We start from the raw sequence: 17,655 nt of genomic DNA on the forward strand, positions 1-17,655 counted from the left end.
TAATTTACACTCTCATCGACAGTGTATAAGCATTCCTTTTTTCTCCACAATCTCATCAGCATCTGTCATGTTTGACTTTTTAATAAAAGCCATTCTTACTGGTATAAGACCTCATTGAAGTTTTGGTTTGTATTTCGCTCATGATCAGTGATGTTGACGTTTTTTTCATACAATTGTTGGCCACATATATGTCTTCTTTTGAAAAATGTCTATTTATGTCCTTTGCCCACTTTTTTGTAGGGTTGTTTATTTTCTTGTAAATTCTTCAAATTCCTTATAGACACTGGATATTAGACCTTCGTCTAGTTTGCAAAATTTTTCTCCTATTCTCTAAGTTGTCTGTTTATTCTGTTGATTTTACTTTTTCTTTCTAATTAAACTAAGCTCTTTAGTTTAGTTAGATCCCATTTGTCGATTTTCGTTTTTGGCACTTGGTCATGAAATCTTTGCCAGTGCCTATGTCCTGAGTGGTATTGCCTCGGTTGTCTTCCAGGGTTTTTGTAGCTTTGGGTTTTACATTTAAGTCTTTAATCCATGTTGACTTAATTTTTGTACATAGTAGAAGGAAAGGGTCCAGATTCTACCTTCTGTATATGGCTAGCCAGCTATCCCAGCACCATCTACTGAATAAGGAATCCTTTCCCCATTGCTTGTTTTTGTGAAGTTTGTCAAATATCAGATGGTTGTAGGTGAGCAGACTTATTTTTGTGTTCTCTATTCTGTTCCATTGGTCTATGTGTCTGTTTTTGTACTGGAACCATGCTGTTTTGGTTATTGTAATCCTGTAGTATAATTTGAAGTTGGATAGCATAATGCCTCCAGCTTTGTTCTTTTAGCCTAGGATTGCCTTGGCTATGTGGGCTCTCTTTTGGTTTCATGTGAATTTTAAAAATAGTTTTCTCTAGTTCTATGAAGAATGCCAGTGTTCATTTAATAAAAACAGCATTGAATCAATAAATTGCTTTGGGCAGTATGGTTATTTCAATGATATTGATTCTTCCTACTCATGTTTTTCTATTTGTTTGTGCCATCTCTGATTTCTTTGAGCAGTGGTTTGTAGTTCTCCTTGTAGAGATCTTTTACCTTCCTAGTTAGCTGCATTCCTAGGTATTTTATTCTTCTTGTGGCAATTGCAAATGGGAGTTTCTTTCTGATTTGGTTCTTGGCTTGACTGTTGTTGGTATATAGGAAAGCTAGTGATATATGCACATTGATTTTGTATCTTAAGACTTTGTTGAAGTTGCTTATCAGCTTAAGAAGCTTTTGGGCTGAGACTGTGAGATTTTCCAGGTATATGACCATGTCATCTGCAAACAGGGATAGTTTGGTTTCTCTCTTCCCATTTGGATGACTTTTATTTCTTTCTCTTTCCTGATTGCCCTGGCCAGAACTTCCAATACTATGTTAAATAGGAGTGGTATGAGAAGGAATCTTTGAATTGGGCTGGCTTTCAAGAGGAATACTTCCAGCTTTAGCCCATTAGTATGATATTGGCTGTGGGTTCATCACAGATAATAGCTTTTATTATTTTGAGATATGTTCCTTCAATACCTAGTTTATCGAGAGTTTTTAACATGGATGGATATTAAATTTTATCAAAACCTTTTCTGCATATATTGAGATAATCATGTGTTTTTTGTCTTTAGTTCTGTTTATGTGATGAATCACATTTATTGATTTGTTTATGTTGAACCAAGCTTGCATCACAGGGATGAAGCCTATTTGACCACTGTGGATAGGCTTTTTGATATGCTGCTGGATTCAGCATTTTGGCGAGGATTTTTACATCAATATTCATCAAGGATATTCTGAAGTTTTCTTTTTGTTGTATCTCTGCCAGGTTATGGTATCAGAATAATGCTGGTCTTGTAGAATGGGTTAGGGTGGAGTCCCTCCTCAATTTTTTGGGATAGTTTCTGTAGAAATTGTACCAGCTCCTCTTTGTACATGTTGTAGAATTTGGCTGTGAATCCACCTTGTCCTGGGCTTTTTTTGGCTGGTATGCTATTTATTACTGCCTCAATTTCAGAACTCATTATTGGATTCTGTTTCTTCCTGGTTCAGTGTTGGAAGGATGTATGTGTCCAGGAATTTATCCATTTCTTCTAGATTTTCTAGTTTATGTACATAGAGGTGTTCATAACATTCTCTGATGATTGTTTGTATTTCTGTGGTGTCAGTGGTAATATCCTCCTTGTCATTTCTGATTGTGTTTATTTGAATCTTGTCTTTTTTCTTCTTTATTAGTCTAGCTCACTAGCTTTACTAGTCTAGCTCTCTATTTTATTAATTTTCTCAAAAAAACAGCTTCTGGGTTTGCTGATCTTTTGAATGGATCTTTGTGTGTCTCTCTCTCCTTCAGTTCACCTCTGATTTGGGTTATTTCTTGTCTTCCGCTAACTTTGGGATTTGTTTGCTCTTGGTTCTCTCATTCTTTTAGTTTGATGTTAGTTTGTTAGACTGAGATCTTTCTAACTTTTTGACATGAACATTTAGTGCTATGGTTTTCCCTCTTAACACGGCCTTGGCTGTGTCCCAGAGATTGGGTACACTGTATCGCTGTTTTCATTAGCTTCAAACAACTTCTTAATTTCTGCCTTAATTTCATTATTTACCCAAAATTCATGCAGGAGCAGGTTATTCCATTTCCTTTCTACATTTATTACATGAAATCTTTCTGTAAAAAACATATGTCCCTTCTCTCTCCGAAATACATTTGACTTCAGTGGCTAAACAATGTCCCCAAAGGCCTAATCTCTTTATCTGCTCTGCTTTCTGTGCTGTCGCTTTTCCTGTGATGGCACAAAGGCTCCCAGGCTATATTAGTTTTCGATTCTGCAGTGGCAAAGTACTAGAAATTTGGCGGCTTTAAACGATGTGACTTTATTATCTTACATTTCTGGAAGTCAAAGTTCTGAAATGGATCTCACTGGGCTAAACTTGAGGTGTTGGCAGAGCTGTGCTCCTTCTGGAAGCTGTAAGGCAAAATCCATTACCGTGACTTTTCCAGCTTCTAGAGGTCACGACATTCCTTAATTCATGGCTTCACCCTCCATCTTCAATGTCAGCAGTGTCTGGCCAAGACCATCTCGTACAGCAATCTGTCTGGTTCTCCCGCTTCTGCTTCCCTCTCTCACATATAAGGAAGACCTTTGTAATTACACTGGGTTCACAAGGATAATCCAGGTTACTCTCTCCATCTCAAGGTCAGTTGATTAGCAAACTTAGTTTCATCCACAACCTTAATTCCCTTTTCCTGTGTAATGCATTGTAGTCACAGTTTCAGGAATTAGGATGAAGACATCTTTGGGAGACATTATCTATTACACACAGCTATAAATTTTTCATGGTGGGCACTGGGAGAAAGAAAGAAAAAGAGAGAAAAAGACAAAGAAAACAATCCTAGCACCCTGAACAGGTGTAAAACAATAGAATTAGTTTGTACATGGGACGCTGACACATAGCACTTGGCCCTCTTTATTTCAGGGGTCAAATGAGTTTAATTCTGAGACATTATTGAGAATGACCAGACATTCAGTGCCCAGACTGTACAAGTAACCTTGAGCCAAAATGTAAGCTGCTATAATATCGTTCTTTACGTTGAAGGCCTGCAGACTTCAATGAATTCAAGGACCAAGGAAATAAAGTATCATTCCAAACTGACCATCAGAAATGGATTTTTTAGAGGAGATCTTACTAACTCACATACCTATTAATGATTAAATACAAGGTATTCCAGGCTTCTCTCGAACCCAGAGGGAGGCGTTCAGAAACTGGCTTCTCTAGTGCTGGTCACACTGACTTCATTAGAAGCTGTGAACTCTTATTCTCCCTTGTACTAGGAACTTTCCCTTTCTTCTCTCCTAGGTTTAGTGAGCAGTGTTAGGTAACAGGGATTTTGTTTTTCTTTTATATCGTGAGTCTGTATTTTTTGTATAAAGGTCCACTTCGTCCTTCTTCCTGCTACCCGTCCTATTGAGGGCCCTTGTTCTACTCTGCTGCACAAGAGCAGCAGAATAATGGAAAATGTTCCATTATTCCAAAAGGCAACGCAAAACAAAGCACCCGGACTCACCTTCTCTGCTGCTTATGGCTCCCTCGAGTGGTATGACTCTTCAGTACTTGGGAAGAACAGGTCTTTGGAACCACCTAGACCTGATTTCAAATTCTGTTTCTGCTTTTTAACAACTTTGTGCTTTTTGAAAAGTTAAACTTCTTGGAGGTCTGCTTTCACCTGTTCATAGGTTAGAGTGGGCTTTGTCTTTGCCATGAAGGCCAGTTATCCGTCATTGTTTTCTCCTGTTCATCCATCAAACACCTACTGTGTGCTAAGTTCTTAGTTGGTATGAAGAACACAAAGGCAAACATAATCTATATAGTAGATTGCCCTCATGTTGCCTCCAACCTACAGGGGAAGACGTATTAAAAATCTAAGGACAGTGTAATAAGTTGCGTGCAATGGTCACTTAAGTAAAGGGTGATAGACAAGAATTTAAGGGAATCAAATGTCTTTAATTTTTCTAGAGTTTGCTGCAGTGGTAAATGTACATGTTTGCCTCTGCTGGATGATAAGTTCTTTGAGAGCAAGAACTCAGTCCTCTTCATTTGCATAAGTTTCTCCACCATAAAAAGCAAGAACTTAATGGAAATCTGCTAAGTCCAGGTTTTCATGGGGGACACTTCAAATTTTATTGCTAAATGAAATAAACTCAATCATCATAAAAGGACTACATTTTGGGCTGTTTCATGGCAGTCACTGCTTCCCTATTTATCCAGATATGCTTAGTATCTTGTCTAGAGTCAGATGCGTAGTAGCCACTGAAAACATTATTGTTGAATAAATGAATGAACAAACTTGGAATCTAAAATACCTTTGTTTATCACTAAACTTCCCATTTAAATAAGGGAAGAAACACTCTTTATGAATGTTTGGGCTGACTGAACACTTAAAAGTCACGACTAAATATAGTATTATCCTTGTATGTCTTAAATATGCCCTGCATGAATAAGGTGTGAGATCTACAATCTCATTTCTCTATGTAAAAGCTTTTTATTTGGCTTCAAAGTCTTCAACTTCACAGCAAAATTTCATTATGTCCCAGTTGAGTTCTGTTTAATGGAATTAAATTTCACCCCTTCTAATTATCTTTTGGAACAGACAATCTTTACAGAATAATTAGTAATAGAAGAACATAATGGGTCATTGTCTTTATTACTGCAAAGAAATCCTAGATGCTGCTCTAAATCTTAAAAACAGACCTCATAAAATATAAAATGTATCGAATCCTTCCTCTTAAATTATATAACATTTAAACTTTGTCAGCGGAACTTAAAGATTAGGGGAGGTAATTATTTTCTTGCTTTACTTAAGTTATTTTATGAAACCACCTTAATCTCATTCAAATTAATTATGCTTACATTTTATTTTCAATATTTTCATTGGTAGAACATTTTATTATCAAACACAATTTAGCTGCTTTTTTTTCCACCCATTTTGGGCTTTATTTTGCTTCCATGGACTTTTTTTTCTGGCCTCTAACCTAAATTTATTAGATTATATATATAGCATATAATATAAAAAGAGGGCTAAAAATGTAGCTACTCCAATATTTAAAAAAAAGATAAAATCTAATCAAAAATAATTCCACCTACCCATCTGAAAAACCATGGCACCACTGGAAAATCTTTATAAAACATAGCTCAATGAAAAAGAAATATCCAAACATGGTTGTTTTATTTTAAAAAATTAAAAAGCACCAACAGACAAAAAAAAATCTCCTTTTTCTTTCTACACATTCAAGCAATTAAAACATCTTTAAAAAATGGAAGATGAAAAATGTGCTTGAAAAATGAGTAAGGTCCTTCTTGGACTTGTAGTCTTTATAGTTTAATTTGTTGAGAATTTAAAATTACAGTAATTGCCCTTAAATAACTGACATTATTTGACACTACAACAACAGAGGAGTGGAAATGACTGACAAACACACAAAAGACTTTTGTTATCTTTGTTTGTCTGCCTGAATAAATCTCTACAAGTATTTCAAAGATTTAAATTTATAGCATACTTAATCGCCATTAGATGGCCAATCCTATTGGCTTTCAGCTAAGTTTCACTGACACTCAACATTTTTCGTATCAACTTCTTTCACACATCTAGTTAGTCTCAACAACTGTTTTTAAACTAAATTATTACCTCTAAATTAAACGTTTTGAAAAATACAGGCAAACCTTAGAGATATTGCGGATTTGGTTCCAGACCGTCACAATAAAGCAAATATCACAATAAAGCAAGTCACACAAATTTTGTGGTTTCCCAGTACACAAGTTATGTTTACACTATACTGTAGTGTTACGTGTGCAATAGAATTATGTCTTTAAAAATACCAATGTACATACCTAAATTTAAAAATACTTGATGGCTAAAAAATGTTAATGACCATCTGGGCCTTCAGCAATAGTGAATCTTTTGCTAGTGGAGATCTTACCTTGACATCAGCTGATGGCTGCTGACCGATCAGGGAGGTGGCTACGGAAGGCTAGGGTGGCTGTGGCAATTTCATAAAGTAAGACAACAATGAAGTTTACCAGATTAACTGTCTCTTCCTTCCACGAACAATTTCCCTATAGCATGGGATGCTGTTTGACATTTTACCCACAGCAGAACTTCTTTGAAAATTGGACTCCTTTTAAACCCTGCTGCTGCCTTATCAACCAGTTTATGTAACATTCTAAATCCTTCATTGTCATTTCAACTGTAGCATTTTCACCAGGAGTAGATTCCATCTCAAGAAACCACTTTCTTCTGCCCATCCGTAATAAACAACTCCTCATTCATTAGTTTTCTCGTAACATCACAGCAGTTAAACCACATCTTCAGGCTCCATTTCTAAAGTTTTCTTGCTATTTCTACCACATCTGTGGCTAATTCCTCTACTGAAGAGCTGAACGTCTCAAAGTCATTCATGAAGGTGGGAATCAACTTCTTGCAAACTTCTGTTAGCATTGATACTTTGACCTCCGCCCATGACCCACAAATGTTCTTAACTGCACTAGAATGGGGAAAATTTTCCAGAAGGTTTTCAATTTGTTTTACCCAAATTCATCAGAGGAACCACCAGCTATGGCAGCTATCTTCTTTCAAAATGTATTTCTTAAAGAATAAGATTTGAAAGTCAAAATTACTCCTTGATCTGCATAGATGCAGAGTAAATGTTGTGTTAGCAGGTGTAAAAACAACACTAATCTCCTTGTACATTTCCATCAGAGTTCTTCTGCGACTAAGCGTGTTGTCAATGCACAGCAATATTTTAAGAAGAATTCTTTTTGTGAATAATCGGCCTCAATAGTGGGCTTAAAACACTCAATAAACCATAAACAGATGTGCTCCCATCCAGGCTCTGTTGCTCCATTTACAGAGCCCAGGCAGAGTAGATTTAGCATCATTCTTAAGGGCCTTAGGATTTTTAGAATGGTAAATGAGCATTGGCTTTAACTGAAAGTCCCCAGCTGCCTTGGCTCCTAATAAGAGTCAGCCTATTGCTTTAAAGCTTTTAAGCCAGGCATTGACTTCTCCTCTCTAGCTGTGAAAGCCCCAGATGGCATCTTCTTCCCATAGAAGGCTGTTTCATCTACCCTGGAAACCTGTTGTGTAGAGTAGCCACCTTCATCCGTGATCTTAGCTGGATCTTCTGGAGAACCTGCTGCAGCTTCTCCATCAGCACTTACTGCTTCACCCTGCACTGTTATGTTATAGACGTAACGCTTTTCCTTAAACCTCATGAACAAACCTCTACAGCTTCCTCACCTCTCCCAGATTTCGCACAATTGAAGACAGTTAAGGCCTTGCACTGGATTAGGCTTTGGCTTACGGGAGTTTTGTGGCTGGTTTGATCTTCTATTCAGATCATGAAGTCTTTCTTCATATCAGCAATAAGGCTGTTTTGCTTTCTTATCATTTGTGTGTTCACTGGAGTAGTACTTTTAACTTCCTTCAAGGACTTTTCCTTTACATTCACAGCTTAGTTAACTGTTTGGTGCAAGTCTTAGCTTTTGGCCTGTCTCAGCTTTCAACCTGCCTTCCTCACTAAGCTTCATCATTTCCCGCTTGTGATTTAAAATGAGAGATATGTGACTCTTTCTTTTACATGAACACTTCGAGACCACTGTAGGGTCATTCATGGGCCTAATGTCAATATTGTGGTGTCTCAGGGAATAGGGAGGCCGAGGGAGAGGGAGAGAGACAGACAGAGGAATGGCCAGGAGCAGTCGGAGCACACACAACATTCATCGATTAAGATGATCATCTTACATGGGTGCAATTCATCGCACCCTGATAGTAACATTTGTTCTTATAAGAGTAATATCAAGAGCACTGATCACAGATCAGCACACTAGATAAAATAACAATAATACAGTTTGAAGTTTTGTGAGAACTGTTCACATGTGACACAGAGACATGAAGTAGGCACTTGCTGCTGGAAAAAAAAATGGTGCCACAAACTTTTAATCTGTAAAAAACACATCTGCTAAGTGCAATGTTGTGAAGTGTGATAAAACGAGGTATGACCATCTATAGAATTTAATAGTATTAATTGAGTTAAGTAGAGCCTTTTTTATCTCATTCTATACTGAGAATTGACTTGTTGAGGGAGGAGTGTTGAAATGGTGATTTTGAAAAATATAATTGACCGTCTACTCTTCGTGTAAGTTAGTTAATATTTGGTTTAATGATTTTCTCAGAAAATCAAGTGCATTTAAGTAATCCATTCCCAAACCATTTATTGTGATTTAGGTGTCAAGTAGAAGTCACTTAAAGAACATGGAGTCTGCCATGCAATGTAAAATTCCTGCAAAGAATACAGAATTCGAATGACACCAATGGAATATAGTTTTAGTTTTTCGTTATTTTAAGTATTTAGTTCTTGTCTTTCCCTACTGCTAAATAAGACATAATCTACAAAGAAACCTAAATTTCTTCTTGAAGCGATCATTTGATTTCCTAGTGAAAATAAACACTTAGAACAATTAAATTGCAATGTTCCCTTAATTGGCAACACGTTTGACATTTTAAAAAAATGTTCCCTCGTAAATTCTCTTAGCATTTACCTGGCTTATAAAAATTCATCTCCTTTTTATGTTTTAACTTCAATGTCAAGTTCCATCCATACCAAACAAGAGGCATAAGTGCTTCTATGTGCATTTTGATATAGTGACCTTCTGACTGGTCGTAAAGTAAGGAAATTCTGCATATGACATAAATAAGGGTCTTTTGGGGTGTGAGTACTCATAAACTAGCAGATGTATTAGGATTCTATTATGTTAGGGCACAGGCATGAGTGGGGCAGAGGGGGCTTTAAGTGTACTACTGCATGATCCATCTCAGAAGAAGGATTATCTGGTTTTCTTTTTGGATATGCTCCTCTTTGTCCATGATTACAGCCTATTTCTTCAGGAAATTAGAAGATGCTAGCTTGTTTATTATCAGAAAACAAGTTGATTTTACTGTTTGCGTATTTCTATAGAGGCTAAGTACACACAATGAGGACAACTCAATTTTTCCCTTAGCTCTCTTCTAGTGCCTTTATGAAGTCAATGAAAGCACACTCTACCTATTCGCAGTTCTAAGGACTTTTCTGCTACAGCTGTTTGTTCCACAGTAGCTATTTACACAAACTGCCTAATTAACCAGCAGAAGTTCTGATTCATTTCTCTGGCCAAATAAGGTAATTTCCTTCCTTCATTCTCTTCTGGCACAGGTGAAATGCCCCATAGCTTTAGATCTGACATTGTCATTGCAATGATGCCCTTTCCCTTCCTCTCTTTCCAAATGCTGAAACCTGGGAATATATTTTTCATGAGAGCTAATGAAGGTTTCCCCCAGTTTCAGAGGAAACACGTCTCTTTTCAGATATAACTTCTTCTAAATGTGAAATCACTGAGATTCCTCGTTTTCAATTCAACTGTTGCAACCCATCCTTTGAACTGAGAATGTTCTGAGAATCTTGATTATGCACGATGAATTCGAAATTATGGGATTTGTCTCAGAGACCAGGAAACATCACCTTAATCCATAGTTACTCTAATATTCGAGCCAGTATTTAAAGAGAGGCAATTGGCAGTTGGCACAAGGTGGAAACTATTTTGGCAACACAGGGGTTAAATATTAATCGACCTATTAGTTCTCAATATTCAGTTATTTAATCTCAGTCATACTCCATGACAAGCAGATGAGTCTGATGACAATGTCTTCCCCCAGTTTCCAGAACTGTCCTTCCTGTGACCTTAGCTGCTCTTAAGCTGATAGGATCAGCAAACTTCCTGCAGCCTACTGGGAGAGTGGTGATTTTCAAAGAGTTGTTCAGGAAAACAAGAAAAGCAAATGTTCCTAATCTTTGGGGCAGAAGGAGGCATAGGGAGAAATTTTTAAATGCAGCAAGGAATTATTTCCCTGTTGATTTTATTTTGACAGGAAAGCAGAATATATCCTTACATTGTTTTTCTCCTTAAAGATTTATTTAAGGTAAATCTGTGTTCAACACTGGGCTTAGCAAAAGAGGGAAGATATTGGTCTTGTGAGTGGCAAATACCAAAATATCATCTGAGGAATTATAAATTGATCAGTTACATATCAAACTAATCTAGCATTTAAATTTAGACTCAGTATGGCCAATTATTTAGCGACAGTTATGACAGATATTCTTAATTTTATTATTAGTGTATGAAAATGTGTATTAGTGACAGAAGAGATCTACCAGTTTCATTCAGGTGGTCTCCAGCGACAACATTAATTTGGAAAATGATGTGTAAATGCACAGTTTTACAGCATGTTTGCTTATAGAATCTCTATTCACTTGTATTCTATTCAGTGCAGGTTACATGGTTTGGATCTCTTTGTTAGTGACGGCTTGACTTTGGGTTGAGGTTATTTGAGAGAGAACTTTTTACCAGCCTATAGCAGGTATGAGTAGCTTTACTTTGTCCTTATCAGACTTAGGAGAAATAAAATAAACTTTCTTCTGTGGTTACTGGAGCAAAGATTGATCTATAGTCATTAATTATCTTCATGTTATTATAAATTCTTAGGGCACAGACAGAAACATTTATTCACAGTTTACTTGGTACCAGAGCTAAAGTAATTTGATTATTCTTTTTTGGTTTAAAACATTTCTTAAATGACCAAGTGAAAGAAAAAAAAAGCAATTAGTACTTATTTTTTGCATTACACAATATTAGGTGAGTGATATGCTAAGACTTTTGTACATATACATTTACAAAGACATTCATGTGTAATAATTTCCAATTTTAAATAAAAGAATATTTAGCAACAAAATGTTCTGTTGGGAGACACACTTTAATTTTTTCCCAAATCTCATGTTCATTATTGTCCCCTACTGTTACCAAATAAATTACATTGTTAGAGCAATACAGTAAGAAACACAACATATCTTTGTTACTGAAAACACTTAACAGTCAATTTGAATTTCATAAAACATTTTATGGAAAACGTTGAAGGAAAAGGCACAAAGAAACAACACAAATGAAATTTAAATTTAATGAATATTCTGTTGTTGCCTGCCAGAGGAAATAAAGATTTTCATATTTATTTTCTTTTTTAAGTATACCTGGTAACTGTGTAGCTTTCCCTGCTCACTTCTATTTGGTTCTCTTATTAATTAATTAATAGCTTTTCTTAGGTAGAGGACCACACAAACACACCAGCATTTTGCTAAGTTGCAGACAGCCACGTTAGAGGGAACTAGTAATTGATCTGTAGCTCCTAGATATCTGGCTGTTGATCTCAGTCATACACAGAGATTCTCAGTCATACCCAGGAAACAAAAGGTCCAGAACAGTAGGGCTTTCTTTTGAAAGGAGCTGTATGCTGGCTATTAAATGTTAAGGCTGGTTCTATGCAAGGACATAGTTTTATTTTCTCTTCCAAGAAAACCCCTTGTATTTGTTGCATTCCTACACTGAGAAAAGCCTTCTGGTGCTTTCTGAGATAATAATATGCTTCTCAGGGTTTTCCTATGATTTTTCTATTAAGCTCAACTGCATGTAATATTGGTGGGGATGGCTTAGAGCTGATCAACTTTGTGGTAATACACAATAATATCTAAACCCTTTTTAATACCCTGCTGTAACAATGGGGATGAGAAATACCGTTTACCGAAGACCTGCCCTATGACAGGCACGGCATGCATTGCAGATACCGCAAATACATTTCATAGACAACAAATACATTGTTGTCACACCACAACAACCTTATGAGCGAGACACCGTTATTTTGCTTCCCATTTTGCAGATAAAGAAACTGAGATTCAGATGTAGCAACTTTCCAAAATTGTTTGAATTGAGACCTTACACAGATCTGATGAACTTGCCAATTGATACCTAAAAATAAAAGCCTCAGCCTGTGGAAAGGCTCTGAAAAGCATTTTCCTTCAGGATAGTTCAACAAACTACTGTAACTGGAGAATTTTCCAGCTTGAGTAAGTCACTTGTTTGAAACATGGGATGATTCCTGACCCTGCTCCAGGTGCTAACAGAGCAGCCAGCCTGTGTTTTCCGCTGCTCCACCCAGTAAATGGAAGTCCACTCACCACTCAATGTGTGACGGTCTATTTTTCTCCCACTGTGTAGTTTTCATGTTGATGGTTCTCTAAAACTCTTTTTTTCAGAGTGTGAGCAAGATAAAAATATAAAAATACAAGGATACAGTAGTGTTTTAAGAAACACCCTATTGGTTGAAATGTTAGAAGTTTTTCGTGGTTAGCAAATAGAGCGTGTTTTGTTAAGTCTTCCAGAAACGTTCAAGTCTTGGATTACTTATACACGAAGACTGGTTCTATACGAGCATCTATTTCTTATTTGAGTCACCAGTAAGACAAAATTCTCTTAAAATGCAATTAGAATAATCATTCCTTCTCAGACTTTACTTTTTCCCTCCTGTTAACCCCAAAGTGCAAACAAGATTGGGGGAAAATTCCCTAGTCCAAACAGACAGGCAACATGCAAACAGACTGCTATTAAAAATGGCACCATTTTTTTTAAATTCAGGGAAAACAAAACAAGAATAAACATTTTCATAGCACACTAAAATGAATGGCACCATAAAAAAAATCAAGACTCTAGCGGCAGATAAAACCTCAGACGTGGTTAGTCGTCAGAATATTCATGGCATCTTTGTCACGGTTTTAGTAATTTTACTTCCTTTTTGTCTGCTCACAGACTTCCTTCTACCTTAAACAGAGTTTATTATTATTACTATTGTCATTTAATCTAATTGACACAGGTAGTCTTTTGAAAGAACAATAATGAGAGATACAAGAGGGTCTCTGGCTCTTGGAGGGGGCTATTAGTCATTGGACACTAATAGACTGGAAAAATAATTAGGGGCCCATATAAGTGACAAAATATCTTCAACATGAAGACATTGCTTATAGCAAATGTTTGGGAGTTGAGAACCCACAGGACTCTTCACTAATGGTATTGAGTCTAAATGAAACGGTAATAAGTAATCCCTTGTTATAATGATACCAGTTCCCATTTACTGAGGGCTTCCTATGCACATAGCACCGTTCCGAGCACTGACACGCATTATCTCATTATACTTCACAGCGATCTCTATGAGAGAGTATTATTACTGACCCCACTCTACAGATGGAGAAAACGAGGCTTAGAGAGATCAAGTCACTTGCTCAGTGCTACAGAGTAAGGTGTTAAGCTGAGATTTAAACCCAGATCTCTCTGACCCCAAAACCTATGGGTCTAATCTACAGCACAACCTTGGCTTCCACACTCTAAATCCTAAAGTAGTCAAGCCGAAAGCAACCTCTGAGACTGCAGTCCAGCCCCTTTCTGTACACATGAGAAAACGGAAGGGTTAAAAAGGAACTATGCCTTGCCCATCATCCTAATAACAAATGAATGATTGGGCAGGCCTAGAACTCAGGTCTCACCTTTCGTTCCAGATGGAATGCCATTCTATCATTTAACAAAATTTGCATGACCCAGGAGACTAGAAACCTAGCTGTGCAGTTTCACACACACGCATGCACACGTGCGCGCGCACACACACGCGCGCACACACACGCGCACACACACACACACACACTACCACAGCGCTAAATTCAGGTTGCTTCTGTGTTTTCTAACTTGCAGCTGCTTCATTGCAGGATCATGCAACACATGATGCGACAGAGACTTAAAGCCACACATAAAACATATTAAATGTAGTCAGCAGTGATGAGATTTGGTACCAAATAAGAAGCTTTAATTAATTTTAAATGGTGCTTTTCATAGTGTCAAAAGCTCAGTCCACTGAAGTGGAAAAGGGGGTTGGAATGGCCAGATCCTAGCAACCCAGCTAATCTGGGCCCTTCTGAGCAAGCTCATTTGGAATTCTTACATCAGTGCATCGGCATGCCGAGGTGGGGCTCATGGGGACAAACAAAATAGCAACCCCAACTCCGGGACTCCTCAGAACCCCGCATCCCGGGAGGCCTGAGGGTTCAGCTGTATTAAGGGGCCGTTGGAGTTCCCCTGTTATTTGTCTACTTTTGGAGGATTAGAACTTCCGCTGGGCTGTGTTCATCTGTGCTGAGAATTTAAACTCGGTGCATGCAACAACAGGAACAGCGAGATCTGCTAGAAACGTTCCAAAAGAAGTCTGTGGTGACTTTGAAAAGCTGTTAGATGCACAAACAGCAATACACGGAAGGGTTTCCAGTTTCTTCTGGGAGTCTACATCGGGCAGTGATTGCTTTTTCTACTCCCCCCACCCCACATCATGAGCCTTTGTTTCACGGCTGCGACCATACAGATATTCACCATGTAGACCTATTTGAGTAGTATCGTTTTAGAAAGGCTGACACATGCGTCTGGGTGTACACCCCCCCCACACACACACACCCACACACGCGGATAAACAGAAACCTTCTCTTTCTCTCCATGACACAGAAACAAAAACTATCCTTATGGTCCTTCTTCCTAGAGGCCACAGAACCATGTGGTATGAACCAAATAGTAAGGACTACTTGAGATTTTCTGTGACCCAATTTCCTGGCTTTGCAGGTGAGGAAACTGAGGTTCAATGTGGTGCCAGGACAAGAATGAGGACATGACTCCAGATTTCTCCTTTTACTCAGTCCATCATTTACAGGGATTATTTATAAGAAGAGCATGTATGTAAGAGCCAGGTACCAGTTGGGAATGTGGCATACTTAACTACTTATAACGTAGGAACTATGCTATGCATACATGTGGGTGACAGTGACGATGGAAACTGATGTGTTCTTAACAAATGAGGCACTCATTTGGGTCAACAATCACGGATCTATTACATCATCTTACATAAATGCACTTGTCATGTGAACATAACCAACACAGCATAACTGTAAGATTCTAAAGACCATCCATTTATTAACAAGATTTATCAGCTTCTTTTTTCCCCAAACTCAGACTTGACTCTGTTTTGTCCTTTATGCAAAGAAAGAGTAAAACCTCACCCATTCCTCAGCCTGCTCTCTGACACAGACCCAGGACCATCCTGCAGCCTAGGCGATTTGCTATTAGTGGCAGGAATGTGCACAAAACGGTTTAGGCCAGCATCCAAAAGCACGTATCTGTCCAGTAATCCAGTTCCTGAGAAGGAACTAGAAATGATCAGGTTTCCATCACAAGATTTTTAGAAACTTGATAGTGGCAAGATTGGAAAATTTTTAAGGTGTTTCTTCCCCCCCTCACCCCACATTTCTAGCCTACATCAAATTAGAGTGAGAAAGAAAAGGGAAGAGCTAATAGAATAATAATTGTGCTTTGCATTAAATCAAGGAACACTGATTATCTGGCATTGATTTTTAACATTTGTTAATGAAAAGTCGCAAACTCAGGTAAATTCTTTATTGATGGTTTTAAACTTTTTTTTTTTTGGTTAGTATACTTGAGATATCCTTTACAGTTGTTTAAGTCATTTCATTAACTGTGTGTTGAGTATCCTGATAGGTTTTTTCCCCCTACAAACAATTGAATTTTTCTTTTCTACATGTCCCTTTGCCTCCTTAGACACAACCCAAATATGGGATGCTGATATTAGTGTGGTGGCACTGGACTTTTAAAAGCATCTTTTTGCTCTCATCTAGCAATCATTCCACTCAGAAGAAAAAAGTATGAATGGAGCCTACTTATCTTTTTAATAATAGTAGCTCTTATCATAGAAATATTTTATATAGTACCCATTCAGTATCTTCTGAGAGATGTATGTATGTTTATAATGATATTTTTAAAAATAAGAAAGTTCTTGGCATATATGAAGTATAAAACTACCAAATATTAAAATAACTGAATCAATAGAATTTATAAATAGATATCTGCTTTGCCCATCTATATCACTAAAATGCAAATAACATATTAGTTAAAACTTTGAATGGAAAGAAAAATGAAGCTTAAATGCTAATCTGAAAACATTCTTTGTTTGCACGTAGGGATGTGCAGTATGAAACTGCCTCTCTCAGCTCAGCCACTTAAGAACTTAGTAAGGATTAAGGTAGCAGGTAATAGATCTTGTAAGTACAGAAATGGAGGGAGTTGTGGGAGTGTGGGGGGAAATCCATAGAGAGTTTTGGAAAAGCAGTAACTTTGTACACACTTTCAATCATTGCTGAGAAAGGGGTAAAGAACTTTTGTTAGCCTTATATAAGTTCAACAACAAGAGAGTAAAGGTTAAGAATCCTACTTTCAGTTCTAGTGTGGAATTAGACGTCCATTCGCCCATCAATACACAGGGGATTTGCACACGAGAATGAATGGGAGTTACATGATCAAATCCTTCAGAGATCTGTGAGAAAATAAACTCTAACAAGAATATTTGAACTACCTTTTATAGTAGATGGATCATCAGAATAGATATGCATATAGAAATTTTAATATTTCAAGAACCATGTATAAGTACGTGTCTATAGAGGCATGCATTTTATATATCTCTATAAAATACACATATATATTAGAAATCTGTATGTGTCTATATGACTAGGCACTAATTTTAGTCAGTAAGACAGCTCATTAAGTGCTCCTAGTATCGTGTGTGTGTACTGTTTTGAGGACATAATGACAGCATATAAGATTTAATTTAAACAACTGAGATAATACTACAGAAAAACTCAAATGTATACATCATGTGGATTTTTCTTTTACTTTCTTTTTTCCCTATTTTTTAAGAGGCTCAACCATAAAACACCCAAAAATACATTCATTACATTTTTTTCCTCAGTGGAGCCTTTACAACAATAGATAAAGCATTTTTCTTCAAAAAGACCAAAAGAAGCAAATTTTCCATTTTCCTTTGCAAGCAACACGGTGGATTTTCACATGCAGATTTTAGCATAAGACATCTTCTCACTGTGGGAAAAGTGGTGCATTCTAGTACAAATTAAGACAGATAATTCTTATACTAACACGTGCATCATAATATTAAAACATATTCGCAGGTGGGTGCGAGGCTGGTGTTTATTGGGCCATTTCAGTTCTTCATTATCTGTGTGCTTCCTCCTATAGCAACTTGTTGATAATAGGAAGTCTTTTGTGAGATATGGCACGAAAAACAATCAAAAGCATCAGATTTAATAAAGTATCTAAGGAAAGTCTTAAAATGACACC

At 37.1% G+C, this 17,655-nt stretch overlaps 1 long non-coding RNA gene across 1 annotated transcript in view; it reads right to left on the reverse strand.

Moving 5' to 3' along the window:
• LOC118147779 (uncharacterized) overlaps nt 1-6,659 on the reverse strand; it is a 31,601-nt gene extending 24,942 nt beyond the window's left edge. Inside the window, exon 1 of the long non-coding RNA XR_004734346.3 lies at nt 6,486-6,659. This is a non-coding gene — a long non-coding RNA (uncharacterized LOC118147779). The remainder of the gene's footprint in view (nt 1-6,485) is intronic.
• Between the last annotated feature and the right edge of the window lie 10,996 nt (nt 6,660-17,655).

Source organism: Callithrix jacchus, chromosome 15, assembly GCF_049354715.1.
Source record: "Callithrix jacchus isolate 240 chromosome 15, calJac240_pri, whole genome shotgun sequence".
Classification (NCBI taxonomy): domain Eukaryota; kingdom Metazoa; phylum Chordata; class Mammalia; order Primates; family Cebidae; genus Callithrix; species Callithrix jacchus.